We start from the raw sequence: 20,550 nt of genomic DNA on the forward strand, positions 1-20,550 counted from the left end.
TAGAAATACCCATCAGAGGCTAAGGGTCATTAGAAACGGACCATTCCCTGAGAAGGGCGACAGAGGCCCATCAGTAACAATCATTTGTATGATGCGGTACCATTTCCGGAGCATCCACACACACGGTATCTCGATTCCTCTCGTTGGATCTCCTGCAAGAGAGTATCGTGTGAGTTGGTATCCTTGGTCAAAAGAATGGCTGTGGGGGTTTTTGAGGATGATTTGGTAGAAATTATATCAGAGTCAGAAGCATCCTCTCCAGCCTCCATAAATGATTATTTGTTGCTACCCTGGGGACTCAGATGATGTGAATAATACAGGGTCCTGGTCTTGAGGATGTTGCAGCCTGGTCCAGTTCAGTCCGCTGGCAGACTTGCGCAGCCAGGATCAGGGAATCCGAGGAGGGAGGAGTGACCAAGGGCCAGGCAGCTGAAGGAGGCTCAGTGGAGAGAGCTTGGCTGCGGCCTGGAGGACAGATGGGATTCAGGCAGACGGAGGGGAGCACTGTAGTCCCCTGTCTGCCCGAACAGAGGTTTCCCTGGCATCAGATGCGCTACTGCCAGGACACATTGCAGAACGCCAGGGATTGAACTCCGACCCTGTGCTAGGTGCCATGATAGGCAGTGTAAGTGCAATGGTGCAATTGTTGACCACTCAAGACCCATGTCATCTGCAGAGAGGAGCCATCATGTGTTGTGGAGGAAGGCTCTCTCTGTGTTATCTCAGGAGTTGGCAGCTTCCACAACTACTGGGCTTCCACTCTTTCCTGCTGAAGATGCTCTAGGTAGGTCAGGATCTCTGAAAAGGTGGCTCAGAGACATGCATAAAACTCCATGAAAAATGTTTTGGTGGTCCAATAATTTTGAAAAATACCAAAAGTTGTATATCCCTCTTGGAAAGTTGCAATTCACATTAGCATACTAAAGGCTCTGAGAAGTCCCACAGTAAAGAAATGGGGTTAATTTTGTTTAATTCAGCATTTCCCAGTTATGGATATAGACTGGCGATCATTTTTTTTTTAATACTCCCAAACCCAGAATTGAACACATACCTCATTCCATTGTGTATGTCATCAAGATTCTATTGCAAAAGCTTTGGTGGCTTTAGCTAACCTGGACAATCATTTGGTGCAATGGTACATGCACTTTCCTACAATAACATAGCTATACAGGAAGATGATGTTGGATTGTCCCATTCAGTCCTGCCTTGAGAAGCAGGCCAGAGAAGCCCCTCACTGGGTCCTGGGCTCTAGAGAACACTGTATATCACAGACACGAGTGCTTGCTGATGACCACCTGGGCATCTCTGTCGCTTGGGATCCAGTGCTCAACATGAGCACGGCACAACCTGTTACCCAAGGTATCCACTCTTAGGACTCACAGTGTTCAGGCCCCAGGGAAATGCTTCTCCACACCTTATGTCTTCAAAAGACGACTGCATCCAGATGCACTGAAAGTCTGTGGCAGTGCTTTGGAGCGCAGGTAAGACTTGATCTGCCAACTGCTTGCATAAAAGAAAAAGACAAATGTCTCCTCTTGCCCTCCATGCGGGGTTCTAAAAGTGCTTAAAACAATTAGCATAGTATTCACAGTGACTGCATTTCGTGACTCCAGGGACATTTGAAAGTAGTAAACCATTTGTACGCATTAATTCTTCTATATGTAGATCTAGATGTATCATGCTTGAAATGTGACACAAACTCTTTACACTTGGCAAGTTGGTTGGTCATTGAAAGCTGATGTTGCAATCATTTTTATTTTTTATTTTTTTTTTAAAGATTTTTTTTATTTGAGAGAGAGAGAATGAGAGATAGAGAGCACGAGAGGGAAAGAGGGTCAGAGGGAGAAGCAGGCCCCTCGCCGAGCAGGGAGCCCGATGTGGGACTCGATCCCGGGACTCTAGGATCATGACCTGAGCCGAAGGCAGTCGCTTAACCAACTGAGCCACCCAGGCGCCCCACAATCATTTTTATTTTTATAAAAATATTTAATGTCTTAAATTTTCAAAAATTAAATAAACAAATTTGATTAAATAAAATAAATTTGATTTTTAAATTTGGTATGTGTCCATTATAACCTTGATTTTCTTTTAATCTTTTCTTTAAAATTATACATTTATTTATTTGTTTTAGAGAGAGAGAGTGCGTGAGCAGGGGGAAGGGGCAGAAGGAGAGGGAGAAAGAGAATCTCAAGTAGACTCCACACTGAGCACGGAGCCTGACATGGGGCTCCATCTCACAGCCCTGTGATCATGGCCTGAGCTGAAACCAACAGTCGGACACTTAACCAAGTGAGCCACCCAGAGCCCCCTATCTTTTAATCTTAATAGATAATTTTGAGTATTTAAAATTTTTTCAAAAGATTTTATTTTTTAAGCAATCTCCACACCTAATGTGGGGCTAGAACCCACAACCCTGAGATCAAGAGTCACATGCTCCACTGACTGAGCCAGCCACATGCCCCAACTTTGAGTGTTTTAGAAGAAAAATAATTTCTAAAAACATAAAAGATAATTTTAATTTAAACACTTTTTACATTTGCCTCAATTTACCCTTGAGTTAAATTTTGAGCACTTTGAACACACTTTTTTTTTAAAAGATTGTATTTATTTGACAGAGAGAGACACAGCGAGAGAGGAAACACAAGCAGGGGGAGTGGGAGAGGGAGAAGCAGGCTTCCCGCGGAGCGAGGAGCCCGATGTGGGGCTCGATCCCAGGACCCTGGGATCATGACCTGAGCCGAAGGCAGACGTTTAACAACTGAGCCACCCAGGCGCCCCCACACTCATCTTTTTTAATTCCTCAGATAATTACTACTCGGTGTGCTGGTCTGCAAATCTGTAAGGAGCATGCGTCAAAATGTAATCAACACACTGCTTCCTTCATTGAGAAAGTCTTGCCATGAAAAAGTGTCAGCTCAACTAAAACAGTGTGCTTCAGGATGTAGATGGTTTTGATTCTGATACAAGCTCCTTACCTCAACGCGGACTAGTAGCAGACAGCTCGCAGACCAAACCTTGGGGCGTACTTTGGATTAAGGGTTGGCAAAATTTTTGTAAAGGACCAGACAGTAAATATTTTAGGTTTTGTGAGCCACTGAAGGTCTTTTCTTCTTTTTTTAAATATATAACTCTATAAAATGTAAAAATGGGGATGCCTGGATGGCTCAGTCGGTGAAGCATCTGACTCTTGATTTCGGCTCAGATCATGCTCTCAGGGTCCTGGGATCGAGCCCCGCATCGGGCTCCCTGCTTGACGGGAAGCCTGCTTCTCCCTCTCTACTCTCCCTGCTTGTGTTCCCTCTCTCATTGTCTCTCTCTCTCTGTCAAATAAATAAATAAAAATCTTTAAAAAAAAAAAAAACTCCGTTGCTTTGGTATGTTGTCAACTTTTAGTCATATGGAAACCACAGCTTGACAATATTTTTGATTTTGCCATTATAAAGATATATTTGTCATGGTAGGAGGATAAAGCATATATTATAACAGTTTGCTGGCTTCAGGTATTATAGCTTTTAAATATTTTGAAATAATTAAGATATAGATAAAATACTTAAATATTTAGACAGATATTTGATTTGTCCCAGGCCTGGTTCCACATAAATGTCTGCTTTCCTGATTAAATATTGTGTTCGTGATCCAGGAGGATACGGTTGTGTACTTTCATGGCCATTAAAGCATTCTCCAACGTCCCCCCAGTGGGGACCATTTTGACATGCTTATCATCAGTCTGTTCCAGACACATTTTCTTCCCTGTCCCAAGATCTGGAACCTTCTACTCCAGCAGGGAGGAGTACTTAAAATGGAGCTCTTGTAGGGTGTTTGCCTAAACTGTGAGCCAATTCTCCAAGCTGGTCAACTACCCAGAGAGTGTGGGACCCTACTCCCTGGTGAAAATGTATCGGACCGGGAGAGGCAGATTCCTGTGCCAGCGACCAATCAGATTGTCTTAGAATTTGAATTGGGTCTGCAAGCAAGGCTCTGTGGATGGCTGGACTCCAGATGTCACACTCAGGAGCTACTCGTGTGCCCCTTACACTGAGCGGACTTTTTTCTGAGCCTTCGGCCAGAAAAAAAAGAAAAAAAAGCAACATACGGACAAAGAGGAGCTGAAACAAGAGCCTCCTGACAGCCTTGTGGTTCTTTCCTGAGGTCTGGCTACAGTCCTGCCCTGGGATTTTGTGAAACACCATACCCTTACAATTCTTCCTTTTTGCTTAACCTAATTTGAGTTGGCCCCTGTTACTTCTAACCACAGTGTCCTGAATAATACAACCATTCTGTGTGTCTGCCTGTTTTCAAAACAGAAAAGCGTAACTAAAAAGTTTTCTCCTTGGGTGGTTTGGAAGAAAAATCAGGTCACAGACAATAACAGCCACACAGAACTCCCTCCAGCCTTGCATTTCAGACATAACCAAACAGCCCGGGCCAGACTGATAACAGAGCTTTCCTTCCAGGGCACTGCAGGACAGTGAAGTATCCCTTGCAGGGAAGTGACAGTGAAGGACAAGGAAGACACTGAAGTCATCCTTTCTAAGACTTCGGCTAAACCCCAAATTCCAGGACAAGTTGGTGCAAATCATCCTGTGGGCCTCCAGGGGGAGCTCGAGCCTGCTCTGTCTCCCCCTCTCCCCGCCCATTCCACACCCCCTGCTCAGGAAAGGAAAACTGCTGCCCTTTCAGCAAAGAGGAATCTGTTGGCCACCAGCCATGTGTGGGTGTGTCCGTTTCACGTGGCCGAAGTGGAAATGGGATTGGGATCCGCGCTCTTCTGAATACTCTCTTCTCCACCCAGGAAGTTTCCCCTCTGTTTTTTTTTATTTATTTTTAGGATTGATTTATTTATTTGAGAGAGAGAGTTTGAGTGGTGGTGAAGGGCAGAGGGAGATGGAGAAAGAAACTCAAGCAGACTCTGCTGAGCGCATAGCCCAAGGCGGGGCTCGATCTCACGACGCTGAGATCACGACCTGAGCTGAAAACAAGAGTTGGAGGTTTAACCGACTGTGCCCCCCAGGTGCCCCTGTTTTTGACTTTTAATAGACCAAAAATATGTATAAGCCACTATGAAAAGGTTATCTAGAATGCTTTTACCTACAAGTACCAGAAACTTGACCCAAGTTTAAACTTGTCTTAAATGGTCTCAGGTGGAGTAAAGAGGCGGGGCAGACCACAGGTATGCTATGATCAGGAGGAAGATCAGGGATTCCAAGCCCAGCAGTAGGGGGGGTGTCTTGCTCAGCCCATCTGGCAGTTCCAGGTTCTTCTGTCAAGGAGGGGTCCCCTTGTCCATTACCGTCCATATCCCCATCTGAGTGGTCCTCGGGCAGGGTGACCCTTCTGTGGCCTGTCAAAGCTTTAACTGCCCACTTCCTGCCTGGGGATGGCCGTAGGAGGTAAAACTAACTGGCAGTTATCAGTACAATTTTTAAGGAAATTGAATTGCTAATGAAATCTTATTAGAGGTTTCTAAAGCTTATGAGGTTTTCTGTCATTTCCAGTCAATTCCAGACATCTTGTCTAGACATGGTCTTTGAGACTGGGAAACCTGTTCTGGTAACCACAGGACTCGGTGCCTCTACCCTCTGGCACTCAGTTAAATGGTTTCTGCCTTGAGGCTATTCGAAATCTTCCTCTGAGGGACAGAGACTATAATCTGCTCTTTGCTCCCAGGTTTCTCCTCTTTGTGAGCAGAAAATGATGAAAACATTGCAATGTAAATAGGCTGGTCTTTTGCTTAACCTGGTTTCCAGCTAAGTCTCCTGTCTCCGTTGGTGCTTTCTCTTGGGGTAGAGAATTCAGCTCTTCTGGACCTGCAAGGCTCCAAATTATAGGACTTCCAGGAAACTTGGATTGCAAGCCACTCTTAAAGAAATCATATTACAGGGGCGCCCGGTGGCTCAGTCGTTAAGCGTCTGCCTTCGGCTCAGGTCATGATCCCAGGGTCCTGGGATCGAGCCCTGCATCGGGCTCCCTGTTCCGCGGGAAGCCTGCTTCTCCCTCTCCACTCCCCCTGCTTGTGTTCCCTCTCTCGCTGTGTCTCTCTCTGTCAAATAAATAAAATCTTAAAAAAAAAAAAAAAGAAACCATATTACACCTGCTTTAAAACAGGGCACCTTCAGCCTGAAACTTGTCTTCCTTATGGGACCATCCTAAAGATGAATCACTAACACATGCCAACACGCTCATTTTTCCTACCAGTTCCCATTCTTGATATTCTAGAGTCTTGATAGGCACATAGTCTGTGTTCTGGACACCAGCAAGCTTCAGGATCACCAGTTTCCCAGTTGGTCGCTGTCTCTACCCCATCTCTTCCACTGAACCGTACATCGAATAACCTTCACAGAGGATTCATACCTGAATACAGCTCTTCTTTTTCTTAATCCTTTGCCTGGATGCTCCAGCGGGCCTTATGCCCTTCAGCCTTCCTGCCCCGGCTTCATACAAGTCTCCCTTATAAAAATCTATGTTTCTTATCCTACTTGAAATTTTACCAAGCGATTATCAAAGTTTTAATTATGTAACTGAATAATCTGTCCCTCTCCTATCCTGTGTGCTTGGCAAAGGATCCCAGCTCTCTGCATGCAAGGACACAGAAGGCATGAATCATAAAAGGAAAAGAAAAGCATACATTTGATTTGATTGAAATTAAAGCCTTCTGCCAATCAAAGGATACTATTAAGAAAGTGAAAAGAAAAGCCACAGACTGGAAAAAAAGATCTGTTATACAAATATTTGGCAAAAGGATGCATAGCCCAGGGATGCCTGGGTGGCTCAGTCAGTTAAGCGTGTGCCTTCGGCTCAGGTCGTGATCCCAGGGTCCTGGGATCGAATCCTGCATCGGGCTCCCTGCTCTGCGGGGAGCCTGCTTTTCCCTCTGTCTCTAATGAATAAATAAATAAAATCTTTTTTAAAAAAAGGAATGCATATCCCAGATACATAAAGAATTCCTATAAATCAGTAAGATAAAGGCAGTTGTTTTAAATGGGCAAAATACTTGAAGAAGCACTTAGAAAAGAAGATATCCAAATAGCTAGGGAGCATGTAAAAAAGAAGTTCAACATCATTAGCTACCAGGGAAATGCGTATTAAAACCACAAGCAGAGATCATTGCACACCCACCAGAGTGGTTAAATTTAAGGCTAACAATATCACCTCTTAGCTAAGACGTGAAGCCCCTGAAATGCTCTCATACGCTGCTGGTGGGAGGGTAAAATAGTACAACCCCTCTGGAAAGCTGTTTGACAATTTCTGATAAATGTAAATGTCCGCTTACCCTATGACCCAGCAATCCCATTCTCGGTGTATACCCAGGCCCGAAACAGGTTTGCACGGGAAGGATCACAGCAGCTTTATGTATATTAACCCCAAACTGGAAACAACCCAAATGTCCATCAACTGGACCAACACATTTGGTATTCCTACAGTGGAATACTACTTTACAATAGGAAAAAACCATACCTCGGATATATAAAGTGACATGGATAAATCTTGAAAACACTATGTTGAGCAAAAGATATCATTTTGTGGTATGTTCTTTATATATATGCTTAAAGAATAGGCAAAACTAATCTTTCAGTGATAGAAACCAGAGTAGTGATTTCAGGGGAGCAGGACAGGGAATGGCTGGAAAAGATCCCAGGGAACTTTCTGGGATGATGGAAATGCTATATATCTTGATCTAGGTGATAGTCACACAGGTTTATGCATACATTTGTAAAAAAAAAAAAGATTAATTGATTTCTTCAGTTAAGGTTTGTGCATTTTACTTTATGTAAATAATATCTCAATAAAATACCATTTAATTAGATGTATGTACTATTATGGAACAATCCTCAAGATATGGTGCTGAGTAAAACAAAGTGCAGAATAGTATTTCCACTTTTTTTTTTAAGATTTTATTTGTCAGAGAGAGAGAGAGAGCACAAGCAGGGGGAGCAGCAGGCAGAGGGAGAGGGAGAAGCAGGCTCCCCACTGAGCAAGGAGCCCAATGCAGGGCTCGATGCAGGGCTCGATCCCAGGATCCCGGGGTCATGACCTGAGCTGAAGGCAGACACTTAACCAACTGAGCCACCCAGGTACCCCAGTGTTTCCACTTTTTTTTAAAAGAAAAGGAGTATGGGGTGCCTGGCTGGCTCAGTTGGTGAAGCATGAGACTCTTTATCTCGGGGTTGTGAGTTCAATCCCCACGTTGGGCATAAAGCTTACTTTAAAAAAAAAAAAAGGAGTACGCATATTCATGTATATTTATGTAAAAATAAAATATCTCTAGAAGGAGAGCATCAGAAATTGCCTCTGAGAGCAGAAAATTATAGTCAAGAAGTTTTATTTGTCTGTGCATTTCCTTTTATACCTTGTGAAGTTTGTATTGTGCTCATGTATTACTCATGTAAATATTTTAAACGTTTTAAGGAAAGAAGAAACAAGGTTTGTTTTTTTTTTTAAAGATTTTATTTATTGATTTGACAGAGAGATAGAGAGAGGGCACAGGTAGGCAGAGAGGCAGGCAGAGGGAGATGGAGAAGCAGGCTCCCTGCCGAGCAGGAAGCCCGCTGTGGGGCTCGATCCCAGGACCCCGGGATCATGACCCAAGCTGAAGACAGCCACTTAACCGACTGAGCCACCCAGGTGCCCCGAAGAAACAAGGTTTTTAAGTCACATGTCATTATTATGTTAAGCACAAAAGCAGAACATACGATTATACAGTGAAGACTATGTAAAAATGCAGTTTAAAACAGGAAGTGGAAAAAATCAAATGTCAAAGATGCTTGTTGGGGAGCACTTGTCTGGCTCAGCCAGAAGAGCCTGGGACTCTTGATCTCAGGGTCGTGGGTTTGAGCCCCACGTTGGGTGGAGAGATTACTAAAGAAAATAAACTTTTTAGGGCACCTGGGTGGCTCAGTTGGTTAAGTGACTGCCTTCGGCTCAGGTCATGATCCTGGAGTCCCAGGACCGAGTCCCGGGATCGAGGCCCGCGTCGGGCTCCCTGCTCAGTGGGGAGTCTGCTTCTCCCTCTGACCCTCCCCCCTCTCATGCTCTCTCTATCTCATTCTCTCTCTCAAATAAATAAATAAAATCTTTAAAAAAAAAGAAACTTTTTTTAAAAAGTGGCTTGTTGGAATTGTAGTTATTTAAAAATCTTTCTACTTCACTGCATTTTCTACATTTTCCATAATAAATGCTTCACCTTTAAAACCTGAAAAGATAAAATAATCATTTTAAAAGGAGAAAGTGAAAACCTTCAAGAAAAGGATGAAATGTGGATGCTGCTTTGTTCAAAGAAAGTAAGCAGCCAAATTTCCCCGTCAGAGCCTCTGGAATGCCAGGTCCAGAGCAGGGGGCTGGGCAGCAGGCTCAGAGACTCAGGGCCTCACGTGTCACCTGGCACAAGGTGGGGCTTATGGCTTGTCTGGCATAGCTGGGGCTCCCAAGGCAAAGTAGGGGATTTGTGGTGCATGTCACCTGTCCCGGGTGGCAAGGACACAGAGCAAGGCTGATTCTATCGCAGCTAGCTGTGAGCAGCATCAGCATGGATAAAGGAAACTGACTTGGACTTGACAGTGAATATGAATTCTTTCCTCTTCACTCAAAACATTACTGTACCTATTGTTCCATTCGCTAGCCATTTGTAGGCTCACAAGAAACTTGGAAGAATACCTTAAAAGTCCCTAATCCGGACTTTAGCTGTCTTTTCTTAACCTCTGACCTCATTAAACTTTCTGGGGTACCCTCTGCCTCAGTTCAGCCCTCAATCCCAGGTGCCACCGCTTCAAGCCAGGCTAACCCCGCCTCCCACAGAGCCCAGACTTCCCTGCGCTTGAGGAGCCACCTTGTGGAGGCTGAGAGTCTGTGCTCAAAGCCAATGCCATCCCTGGGGTGTCATGCATTACGGATTTATGTTAAAAGAAACTAGTGATGCAGGGCAGGGGGATTACATATTGTCTCTCTTTTCTCTGTTGTCTCAAAATTAACCAATGTGATGTTAAAGAGAATGTTCTTTCTCCCTCCTGAGTTCTCCTGTGCCCTCTGAGGGGGTTCATTGAGTGTGTTTGGTATGGCACTAGCCATATTTAAAAATCAGCCAGTCCTGAGCCTTGTCCCCAGAAGAATTCACAGTCCAACCAAGGGGACATGGGGAGGGATGATGGGAGAGACTGAGCCACAGAACACAATTACCTATAATTCTAGCAAGTAATGACAAAAGCTGTCAGGGAGATGATCCTCTTATGTCACTTGAGGAATTCACGAGTGGGGATTTCAGTGAGGGTCTCATTTGGGCTGGTAAGATGTTTCAAGCTGAGAAGATGGAGGGTACTGGAAAGGAAGAACTAGGGAGTGGGAGGAGGGAGAAGTCCTCCTACTGGACAGAAGGAACTATCTCCTGTACACTTTCAAAGGGCATAATCACAACTCTTTAGGATTTCTATGTAGCTTCTGAAAATTTAATTTCAATACACTTTCAGAAGGAAATAGATGGGAAACCGGAGAGACTAAAGCCATTTGATATCAAGTCAATTCGATATTGTTACTCCAGCCTAATAAAGAGACACCCTTATCTCACCATAGGAACTCAGTGGGAGTTTGGTTCACTCCTCGAAATGGAAAAACTGTAATGTTTCTTCTGACAATATACAAGAGTTATAAAATATTTTTTCAAGCAATACAGTAAATCAGAAACTGTGAGAATGTATTCCCCAGGGATATCTGTCCACAGCAGACCTTTTAGGATTGGAACTAAGCAGGGTTTTGACCGAAGGCAAGAGAAACAGATTCTAGGTTAATTTAAACAGGAACAGGACTCCTTGGAAGGAAGTCGGATAGCTCATAGCATCAGAGGGAAAGCAACTCAAGAAAATGGACAAGAACGAGGGGGAACTAGGCAAGCAGGAACCCAGCCAAGGTCAGGATCTGGGGCAGTCTGGTTAGGATCCGAACTCTGCTGTCAGTGTCCCTGAGACACTGGGTGTCACAGCTACCACCAGGAGCAGAACAAGTGCTAAAATGTCCCTTGTTTCTGGGCATCAGTCGCTTTGGATTCTAAGTCCAGCTGGCCAGGCTAAGGGACACACAGTCACTCTGGAGAGGGAGTGTATCTGTCTTGGAGCACAGCCCTGCTGTCACCCAGACCTACACCGTGCTGGATCCCTCAAGAAAGGCAGCCGGTCCTATGTCACAGAGCAAATAAATGGGAAATGTCTATTACACACCCATACAGTTTTTCTGTTTGTAGATAAGTGCGATTTTATTATACATACTAACTGGTAAGTAGATTTTTGGTGTTGGTTTGGTTAGGCCTGTCGCTCTTTTCACGTTAATACAATAAATCAGCGTCATACATAATACATCAAAATTATGTCAATACAATAAAAACTCATCCCCTAAATTCCTGCACAGTATTAATCGTTCAGATATTGTCAATATTTACTAAATCGATTTTCGCTTTTATGTTCTATTCTTTACCATTGTGAACATCGCTGCTGAGAACATCCTTGAACACTTGGCACTGGCCCTCGTAGTCCTTTAGGATAAAGTTACAAAAGTGAAACTGCTGAGTCAAATGTTATAAAAGGAGTTGACCTGGAAAAGCCCAAGAGGGAGTCTGTCTCCCACTGATCAAAACCCGCAGGTTGAAAGGCACCACCCCCCACGGCAGTCCCATTAAGCCTCCCGTAAAGCGGGGCGCGGAAGTAGAACTTTGTGGGTCTCGGTAGAGAGGCGGCTTTCAAGTCCACGCCCGACCGTTCGCGCTTGGGGCGCCCGGGCTTTGAACTGCCGTCCCGCCACGTGCCAGTCCGCTTCCCTCCCCGCTTGGCCATAGTGGCCGCGCAGGGAGCGCCTCGTGGAAATAAATAAATAAACAAGCCCGGAGCCCGGGATGCGCGCGCCGAGACTTCCCTCCCGGCAGCGGCCGCAGCCGGCAGTCTCCGCCCCGCAGCCGGCCGTCTCCGCCCCGCAGCCCGCCGTCCTCCCGGCTTCCCCCGGCGCAGGGCAGGACCCCGGGAGGAGACCAGGAAGAGCGGCGACAGGAGATGACACCCGGCACTGGCAACGCCGGGGCCGCCGAAGCGCTTGCGGCTCCCCGCTTCCGCCCGCCCGAGCGGCCTCGGGCCCGGGGCGCAGAGGCCGGGCGGGAGAACCGGGCCTCCGCCGCCGCTCTGGGAAGGCAGCTCCGCGCGCCATGTGGCTTGAGAAGTCTCCCGGCCGCTTGAAGCAGCCAGTGGGTCCCATGGTGTAATGGTTAGCACTCTGGACTTTGAATCCAGCGATCCGAGTTCAAATCTCGGTGGGACCTCTTCAAACCTTTTGGTTCTACAATTCCTGTTTTGGGGACTGCTGGCGACGGCGGCCACTTCGGGCTGTGCCGTTACCCCCGTGACCTAGGGGATCGCGGTTTAGGGTCCCTCCCCCTCTCTCGTTTCAGGGCTGGCCTGAGAGTCGCAGTGCGCATGCGTGAGAGGCCCGGCGGAAAAGTGTTGGTGGAGGCCGAGAGTGACTTTACCTTGGAAAGGAGGGCGAAGGAACCCGAGGGACCCCAGGGAGCCTGCTTCGGACCGCAGCCTTCGGGATTAGGAGACCCCCTCACCTCCACCCCCTGCTGCTGGGAATCCTTCTTCCTATTGGCTAGTGTGCGGAGTGCGATCGATTGCTGCTTTCTCAACCGGGAATGAAATGCTGGGTGGAGCCGCGGAGCGCGGGAAACAGTAACAGGCTGGGGAGAAGGGAGTGTGTTTGGATCTATTCCGTCTGTGAGTCGGTCAGATGGTGAAGTGGGGCTGATTGGTTGTCCGGCACTCAGGCCGTGGGCAGTGAGGTTGTCCGTGTCTGTTCTTCCGGCCGGCCCAGCGGGTGAGGGGATCTCCACTCGCCGTTTCTCACCCTCCGGATGGGATGTTTCTCCCTTAGGGGGTAGGAATCTCTGTGGGGTTCACCAACAGGGTTGAGCACGTCTATTGGCGAATCTGTCCAGGACTGGTGGTGTTTTGGGTGCTGGCCAGGCGCGCGTGATTTGCAGGAAAGGGTGTGTCTCTGGGATAGAGGGGAAGAGGCGCGCCTGGAGTGTTGTCTTCTTTGAATTGTATCTGGGTTTTGAGAGATGTCTGGCCCCCTGGGATGAGTGATGAGGGAGCTCATTGACGCATTTGTGATCTCCCTACAGGGTGATTGGCACTGTGGCTCTATGTGCCTGCCCCTTGGGAGGATGCCATGGAAACAAGATCCTTGCTCTTATTTCCCCTGAGCACCCCTCCTTCCCACCCCCCACCCCCACACACTGCAAATACGTTTGAATGAATTTGTGTGTACGAAAGATCCCACCCTCAAAAATACGTAGGCATGAGAGGTGGGAGGGCTTGCTCTACCAGACATTAAAGATTATTATCAACTATGAACTATAAGAATTAAGATAGTGTGGTCCTGGTGCAAGAGAGACAAGCATGCCAATGGAACATAAGGGGGACGGGGGGGGGGGCCCAGATACAGCCCCACACGTATGTGGACAAGTGATTCATGACAAAGGTAGCACAACAGAGCAGGAGGGAAAATAATCTACTTTATTTAAGAGTACCTATCTAGTAAATAATCTACTTTATAAAGAGTACCTATCTAGTAAAATAATCTACTTTATTTAAGAGTACCTATCTAGAAACCTGTTTCTGTCCTGGTCACGGATGAGAAATCTGAGATCAAGAGTTTGTCCTCAGACTGGGGAGTCAGGATAGAGATCCTCTACTCTGAGCCAGCCCAAGGGCGTTCGAAAAATCAGGTTCAATCCTAGGCATTGCAGGAGAACATTGATGAATATCACCCTGACACTAACTGGGTGCATTTGGGTAAGCAATTCAAATGTTCTGAAATTGTAACTACGTGACATGATGGATGTGCTAACTAAACTTATTGTGGTCTTTTAAAAAAAAAAAAACTTGTAATCATTTCACAATTCACATGTAAAACAAATCATGTTGTACGCCTTAAACTTATACAATCATACATGTCAATTACATCTCATTAAATCTGGGAAAAAATATTAGGAGCCTCATTTGTAAAGGAAAAGAGACAACAAGGTGCCTTTTGCATAGCGGTGTGGCAAGAACTAGTAAAATAGTAAAAGCAAAAGTCCTTTTCTCTGCACCGGAGCGAAGGTAGGCTCTATATGGTAACTGCTAGAAAGAATCAGAATAGTGAGGACTACAGAAGCTCAGGCTCTTGAGAAAAGAACACATGCCTATGTGGGGAGGAAAGCAAAGCTTGAAGGTAGCAACAGAGGCAGAGAATGAGAACCTGTGGGTGGAAGTTAGAGGGGCAATAGGAAGAACTTCCTAACAATTCTCACTGTCCATCCACAGAACAGGCTTGAGAAATATTGAGCGTCTCAGGCCTGGATGTCTCCTGGGGGTGCTCGAAGGTCTTTGTCACCTGGAGTTGTGGGAAGATTTCATAAATGTTGGTCCTGATCTACTAATTGATTTCATAACTCACTAATGGCTCTTAACCCACAGTTAGTAAAACATTTACAAGCTCGCCACCCCCATCCCACCCCACTCCGTCCTTCCCCTCCTAGCTCCGGATTTTCTGAGAGCCTCTGCACATTTCTATCTCTTTCTATCCCTCCTAGCTCAGGAAAGAACCTCTCTCTCCTCCAACAGTCCGAGGGGCCCCTCCCAAGGACTTTATTCCCAGGAAGTTCCCGCCAAAGGCAGCAGTTTTCAGAAGGTAGTGACTGTCATATGTTGTCCTTGACCAGAGTCACCAGGAGAGGGCAAAGCACCAGAGGGCAGCATCTGTACCTCCCTCAGCCTCTCTCTCCCCCTCGGTTTATTATCTTCTTTGTCTGTTCGTTTGTGCCTGGGATGATGTGTATACAACACTTATCACAATGCTGGGCACATAGAAAGTCTATAAATTAGGGGACACACACAGTCATTTAACACTCACTTGTTGGGTACCTACCATGTTCGAGGTGCTGGAAATACAAAAATCAAAGACTGGACTTCTGCCCTCAGGGTGCTTGAAATCCGGGCTGATAAACTGAGGACTAAAGTAGGGTGTACCCCGGGGGGTGTGTCCAGGAAGAAATAAATCTGTAGGCCTTGTCTGTGAATAGTTTATACACCTAAAAAAAAATAATAAAATACAGTAGGGTGTAAAATGAAAAGCAATAGGCGGGGGAATATAGCTGGACATACTAGGGAATCCTGAAGCCAGAGGGGCCAGGGGGGTGTTGAGAAACTACTTGAGTCACCTCCCCCACCTCAGCTTCTAACCCTCAGAGATCCCAGAGAGGGGCAGGGAGAAGGTGGTTAGGGTGTTATTTTGAACCCCCCTTAAAGTCTGCTCTTGGGTAAGCATCCTGCCTTCTCCACCGGGCTGGAGGCTCTGCCTCCCTACACAGGCCCAGATACGGAATATGTGGGGCCCCGTGCAAAATGAGAATGTGGGGCTTCTGTTCAAAAGTTATTAAGAATTTCAAGCAGAGTGTTAAACCAAGCACAGGACCCTTCTCAGTAGGAGGCCCTATGTGACATCATAGGTCCAAAGCACCCATAAAGCTGGTCTTGCTCCGAGGCCTCAAGCTCAGGTAGGGAATTGGGGTAGGGGCAGGCCAGGGAGCTCTGACTGATTTTCCTAGAGGCCCTAAGGTCATGGTTGGGTAATCATCCTCTGCCTAAGGCACCAAGATGCCAAGCAGACAAGAGCCTATTCCCCTCCCCACCCCCCACTCCTCCAGGTTGCAAGGGTAAAATCCAGAAGACCAGGGGTGGGGTAGGGGTGCTGGGCTGCCAGATCCACTAGGAAGGATTTCCAGCTGCGGCCAGCCCCTAGCCCCAGGTGCTGAGTCCCCAATTAACTCGTCAGCTGTTCCCCTCTTCCCCTCCCCTCTTTCTAAGGCCCGAGGATCCCACCCTGGGACTCTCTGGTGAACTTGGAGTGTGGAAGGAAGGTGACAGAGAATTTAAGAATGTTTCAGCTTGGGTGCCTGGGTGGCTCAGTTGGTTAAGCGACTGCCTTCGGCTCAGGTCATGATCCCAGGTCCTGAGATCGAGTCCCGCATCGGGCTCCCTGCTCAGCAGGGAGTCTGCTTCTCCCTCTGACCCTACCCCCTCTTGTGCTCTCTCTCTCTCAAATAAATAAATAAAATCTTAAAAAAAAAAAAAAAAAAAAAGAATGATTCGGCTTGATGTTAGTTGACCAGGAAATCAGGAGCCCTTTTCCTGACTTGGCATCATTTTATTGCTCAGGATCATCAGAATTTCAATGGTCCACTCTCTGCTTGGCCTCCTCACACTATGACCCTCCCCACTTGGTCCTTTCCCTGGCTCTTTCTCCTCCACCTAATCCTGAGTCGTTGATGTTCTCCAAGTTCCATCTTTGGCCTCTTCCTGTCTTGCCCCATGAAGTCATCCTGCACGGACTCACCTTCTTCCATATTATCAGCTATCACCTCCAGTGGTTTTCAGCAGGGCAAAAGGGGAGGGAGGAGAAGCCACGGAGAATCACGTAGAATCACCTGATGAGAAGGGCCTTCTGACTGGTGACACCATTCCTTCAGTCATCCCAGAAAGAAACTTGAAGTCATGTGTGATGTTTCCTTCCCGTCCTGCCAACATTCAAGCAATCTCTAAGCCCTGAAAATGTTACCTCTTAATTATCTCTCCAATTCATCACCTCCTCTCTGTTCTTACTCCACTTCCCCAATTCAGGCCCCGATCACGTCTGAACGTCTGCATCCCAGTGATTCCCCTTTCTCTGGGAACTGCGCTTCTTGGGGTGACCTAAAAGTCAGCAGGGAAGGGAATTCCTTCCTCGCTGATCTTAGGAAGCAATTCAGATTCTGGTCAGATGATCAAGGTCTTCGAGTCCAACCAAAGGACTGGAAACAAGGATATCTGGGGCAAACTATGTGGCTGGTCCCCTTAGGGTGAGTTCAGAGACTGAAAATATTCAAGTGTCATGAACAGGTTTACCAGAAGGCCGCCCTGTAGAAGAGGCTCTTTATCACCCCCTAGACAGGGTGACCCCTGGGCTGACTGGCACTCACGAAACAAAGCAGCAGAGAGGCAGGAACAGAGGTTATGCATGAGCGGAACAGTCAGGGCTTTCTTTCATCAGGGTCGGCACAGGTCTGTCAATGAGCCAGCAACAGTGACAACCCTGAACCCCTCGTACAATACCAGACCTCAAGGACAACCAGCCAGTTCTCTGGTGGCACGTCAATGGAGGGGACAGAGTCACTGGAATAGGCACTTATTTGGGAATCGGATTTGAATTCCCTGCCTGTCATGTCTCTGTCAATGCTACCACCTATGGACCCATGAAATGTCTTCTAGGTGTGCCATCGTGTCCTAGACCCCTCCTTCCCTGGGGACGCCTGTGGGGTTCAATCAGTTGAGCATCTGACTTTGGCTCAGGTCATGATCTCAGGGTCTTGGGATTGGGCCCCGTGTGGTGCTCCCCTCTGAGCATGGGACTCCCCACTCAGCTTGCCCCTCTGCTCCTCCCCCTTCTTGTTCTCTCTCTCTCAAATAAATAAAATCTTTTTTTTAATATTGTATTTATCTGAGAGAGAGACAGAGACAACACAAGCAGAGCAGAGGGAGAGGGACAAGCCGATTCCCCGCTGAGCAGGGAGCCCAATGTGGGGCTCGATCCCAGGACCCTGAGATCATGACCTGAGCCGAAGGCAGACGCTTAACCGACTGATCCACCCAGGCGCCCGGATAAAATCTGAAGAAAAGGAAAGAAGAGGTGGAGGAGGAGGAGGAGGAGGAGAAGAAGAAGAGGAAGAAAGAAGAAGAAGAAAAGAAGAAGCAGCAGCAGCAGCAGCAGCAGCCCTTCCCTGAAAAATAAGTAAGACACTAAGTGGAATGTGGGTCCTGGAACAGAATAAAGACGCTAGTGAAAAAGTTAGGGAAATCCAAGTTGAAGTCTGGAGTTTAGTTCATAGTATCGTCCCAATGTTAATTTCTTAGCTTTACTACAAGTACGTGGTTAATGAAATGTTAACATCCAGGGAAGCTGAGTGAGCAGGATAAGGGAACCCTCTGTACTAGCTTTGCGACTCTTCTGTGCATCTAAGGCAAGGGGTAAATGCTGACAGGATTTGCTGACCTCGCCATGAGTCCCTCATCTGGAAGCTTCTGGCTTTACAGAGTGAAGGACTGGCCCAGTCAAGCCCCAGTGGGGAGCTAGCGGGGAGACACTTTGCAAAGACGAGGTGCTGTCGTCAAAGGTGAGGCTGCTGCCCATGCTGTGAACCCCTAACAACACATGGTGCTTTTGTTCATGGGTATGAACCCCCAGGATCTATGGGACAGGGCTGGGGCTGGGCGGCTTAGATGACACCCGTGACCTGCTCCGCATCATCATGCTCAGCCTCTGAACTGGCTAAGGCGCAGGTTTGGGCACGCAAGGAAGGAATGGGACCACCAGGGCACACAATAATTCCCTTGGGGTGGAAGCTGAGATTGCCCTCTGCCATTTGAGGCTCTTTCGGGCACTAGGAAAACAGACAGAAGAAGGGGTTCAGAGCCCTGGGCTGATGACTGACTTTGAGGCTTAGGGGTCCTGTGATTGTTACCACACCTTGGGGTGGACAAGAAGGGTGTGGGAGGAGCCAACAGAACCTCCGGAGCATCTGGGTGCCATTCGCTGAGAAAAGGTGAGCAGCAGAGCTGGGTCCAGGGTTCAAACGCCTCAGGAATAATGGTTAGAGTCCCCGCTGGGCCAGACAGCCCGGTCAGCACGATGCTAGGACTGGGTGGCAGGAAGAAGGAAGCTGTAGCCCTGTGGCCTGTCGCTGTAGGGCTGTGGCCCACACCTGCTTTTCCTTTATTTTTTTAAAAATTTTTATCGGGCGCCTGGGTGGCTCAGTCGGTTAAGCCACTGCCTTTGGCTCGGGTCATGGTCCTGGAGTCCCGGGATCGAGTCCCGCATCGGGCTCCCTGCTCAGTGGGGAGTCTGCTTCTCCCTCTGACCCTCTTCCCTCTCGTGCTATCTCTCATTCTCTCTCTCTCTCTCTCAAATAAATAAATAAAATCTTTAAAAAAATAAAAAAAAAGATTTTTATCAATTTGTCAGAAGATACAGAGAGAGCACAAGCAGGGGGAGGGCCCGGCAGAGGGAGAAGCAGGTTCCCCTCTAAGCAGGGAGCCCGATGCGGGGCTCGATCCCAGGCCCCTGGAATCCTGACCCGAGCCGAAGGCAGACGCTTAACCAACTGAGCCACCCAGGCGTCCCTACCCTTCCCTATTTAAAAAAAATAAGAATTATTGTATTTAAATGTTCTCTTTCTCATTCCTCTTCTTTTCCTTCTCAAGTATAACGAGATTGGCTGAACTTATTCAAGGTTGCAGAATGGTGAGTTGGGGGTCAGGATGGAATTTTCAGGAGGGAGTTGGGAAAGGAGGGGACACTTCCCTGGAGATCCTGGATTCTGACCAGGGGCCCATGACCTCCCCAGTAGGCCCAGGGCATGCCCTCCAGGTGGGGCCTGCTGAACGGGGGGGGGGGGGGGGGGGGGCGAGTTTGCAGCTCTAGTGGGATCACTGTATTATTTTAGGTTTATTTTCACCTACTTGCCGTCTCTCTAGTCATCTCCCAAGCCAGAAGCTCATCATCCCTGACGACTCCCTCTCCATCACCCATCACTCCGCGAGATGTCAAGATCGGAAAACTTCATTTCCCAAAGAACTCCTCACCCCACCTCCCACTCTAGACTTAAGACGCCCACTCCCCCAATCTAAGGATCGTCTCCTTAACTGTCTCTCCGCCTTGATTCTTTCTCTTTTCAATCTGGTCAAAAGCCAGTTTCCTTCTAAATGCAAACATTGCCAACTCACAGCCCAGATGGAGGTGGATGACACAAAGACCCTTCTGCTCATCTCCAAGCCCACCTCTCTAGCAGTGAATTCCAAAGATCTAGGCCTCTCCTTGGACAGTCCCACTCCAACCCGGTCGGTGTTTGTATTCAAACCCTGGTTCCTACCTTTTTCCCTTCTCATATTTATGCCTCTGTTTATACGGCCACTTCAGCCAGATTTGCCATGCATCCGCCCATTTACAACTTCAGTGTTTAGGATTCAGCTCTGGATATCACGTCCTTCTAGAGGCTTTTACGGATTTTCCCTCCCAGGACGCAACTCACCCATTTGGCTGGATTAGGCTGCCCTCCTATGGGTCCCCCTGATTCCCCCCAACACACACACAGACTTTGCACTGAATGCATTGTATCATGTGAGTCCTTCTGATGTAGTTTTTTTTTTTAATTTTTTTAAAGATTTTTATTTATTTATTCATGAGAGACAGAGAGAGAGAGAGACAGAGAGAGAGAGAGAGAGAGAGAGAGAGAGAGAGAGAGAGAGAGAGAGAGGCAGAGGGAGAAGCAGGCTTCCCGCCGAGCAGGGAGCCCGATGCGGGACTCGATCCCAGGACCCTGGGATCATGACCTTGAGCCGAAGGCAGACGCTTAACCACTGAGCCACCCAGGCGCCCCTGATGTAGCTTTTGATTGTAGGTGAGGTTTGGTGGGGAGAGGTCTGGAGCCAACAGGCAAGAAAGAAT

General features: G+C 47.4%; 1 non-coding gene across 1 annotated transcript; it reads left to right on the forward strand.

Annotated features, from left to right (window-relative positions):
- The first annotated feature begins 12,214 nt into the window (after nucleotides 1–12,214).
- TRNAQ-UUG (transfer RNA glutamine (anticodon UUG)) lies at nucleotides 12,215–12,286 on the forward strand. The gene has a single exon. It is a non-coding gene; the product is annotated as a tRNA-Gln (tRNA).
- Nucleotides 12,287–20,550: the final 8,264 nt, after the last annotated feature.

This window comes from Eumetopias jubatus, unplaced genomic scaffold (assembly GCF_037043125.1).
Source record: "Eumetopias jubatus isolate StellerSeaLion01/CBP00866 unplaced genomic scaffold, mEumJub1_p1.0 scaffold_10, whole genome shotgun sequence".
In the NCBI taxonomy this organism is placed as follows: Eukaryota; Metazoa; Chordata; class Mammalia; order Carnivora; family Otariidae; genus Eumetopias; species Eumetopias jubatus.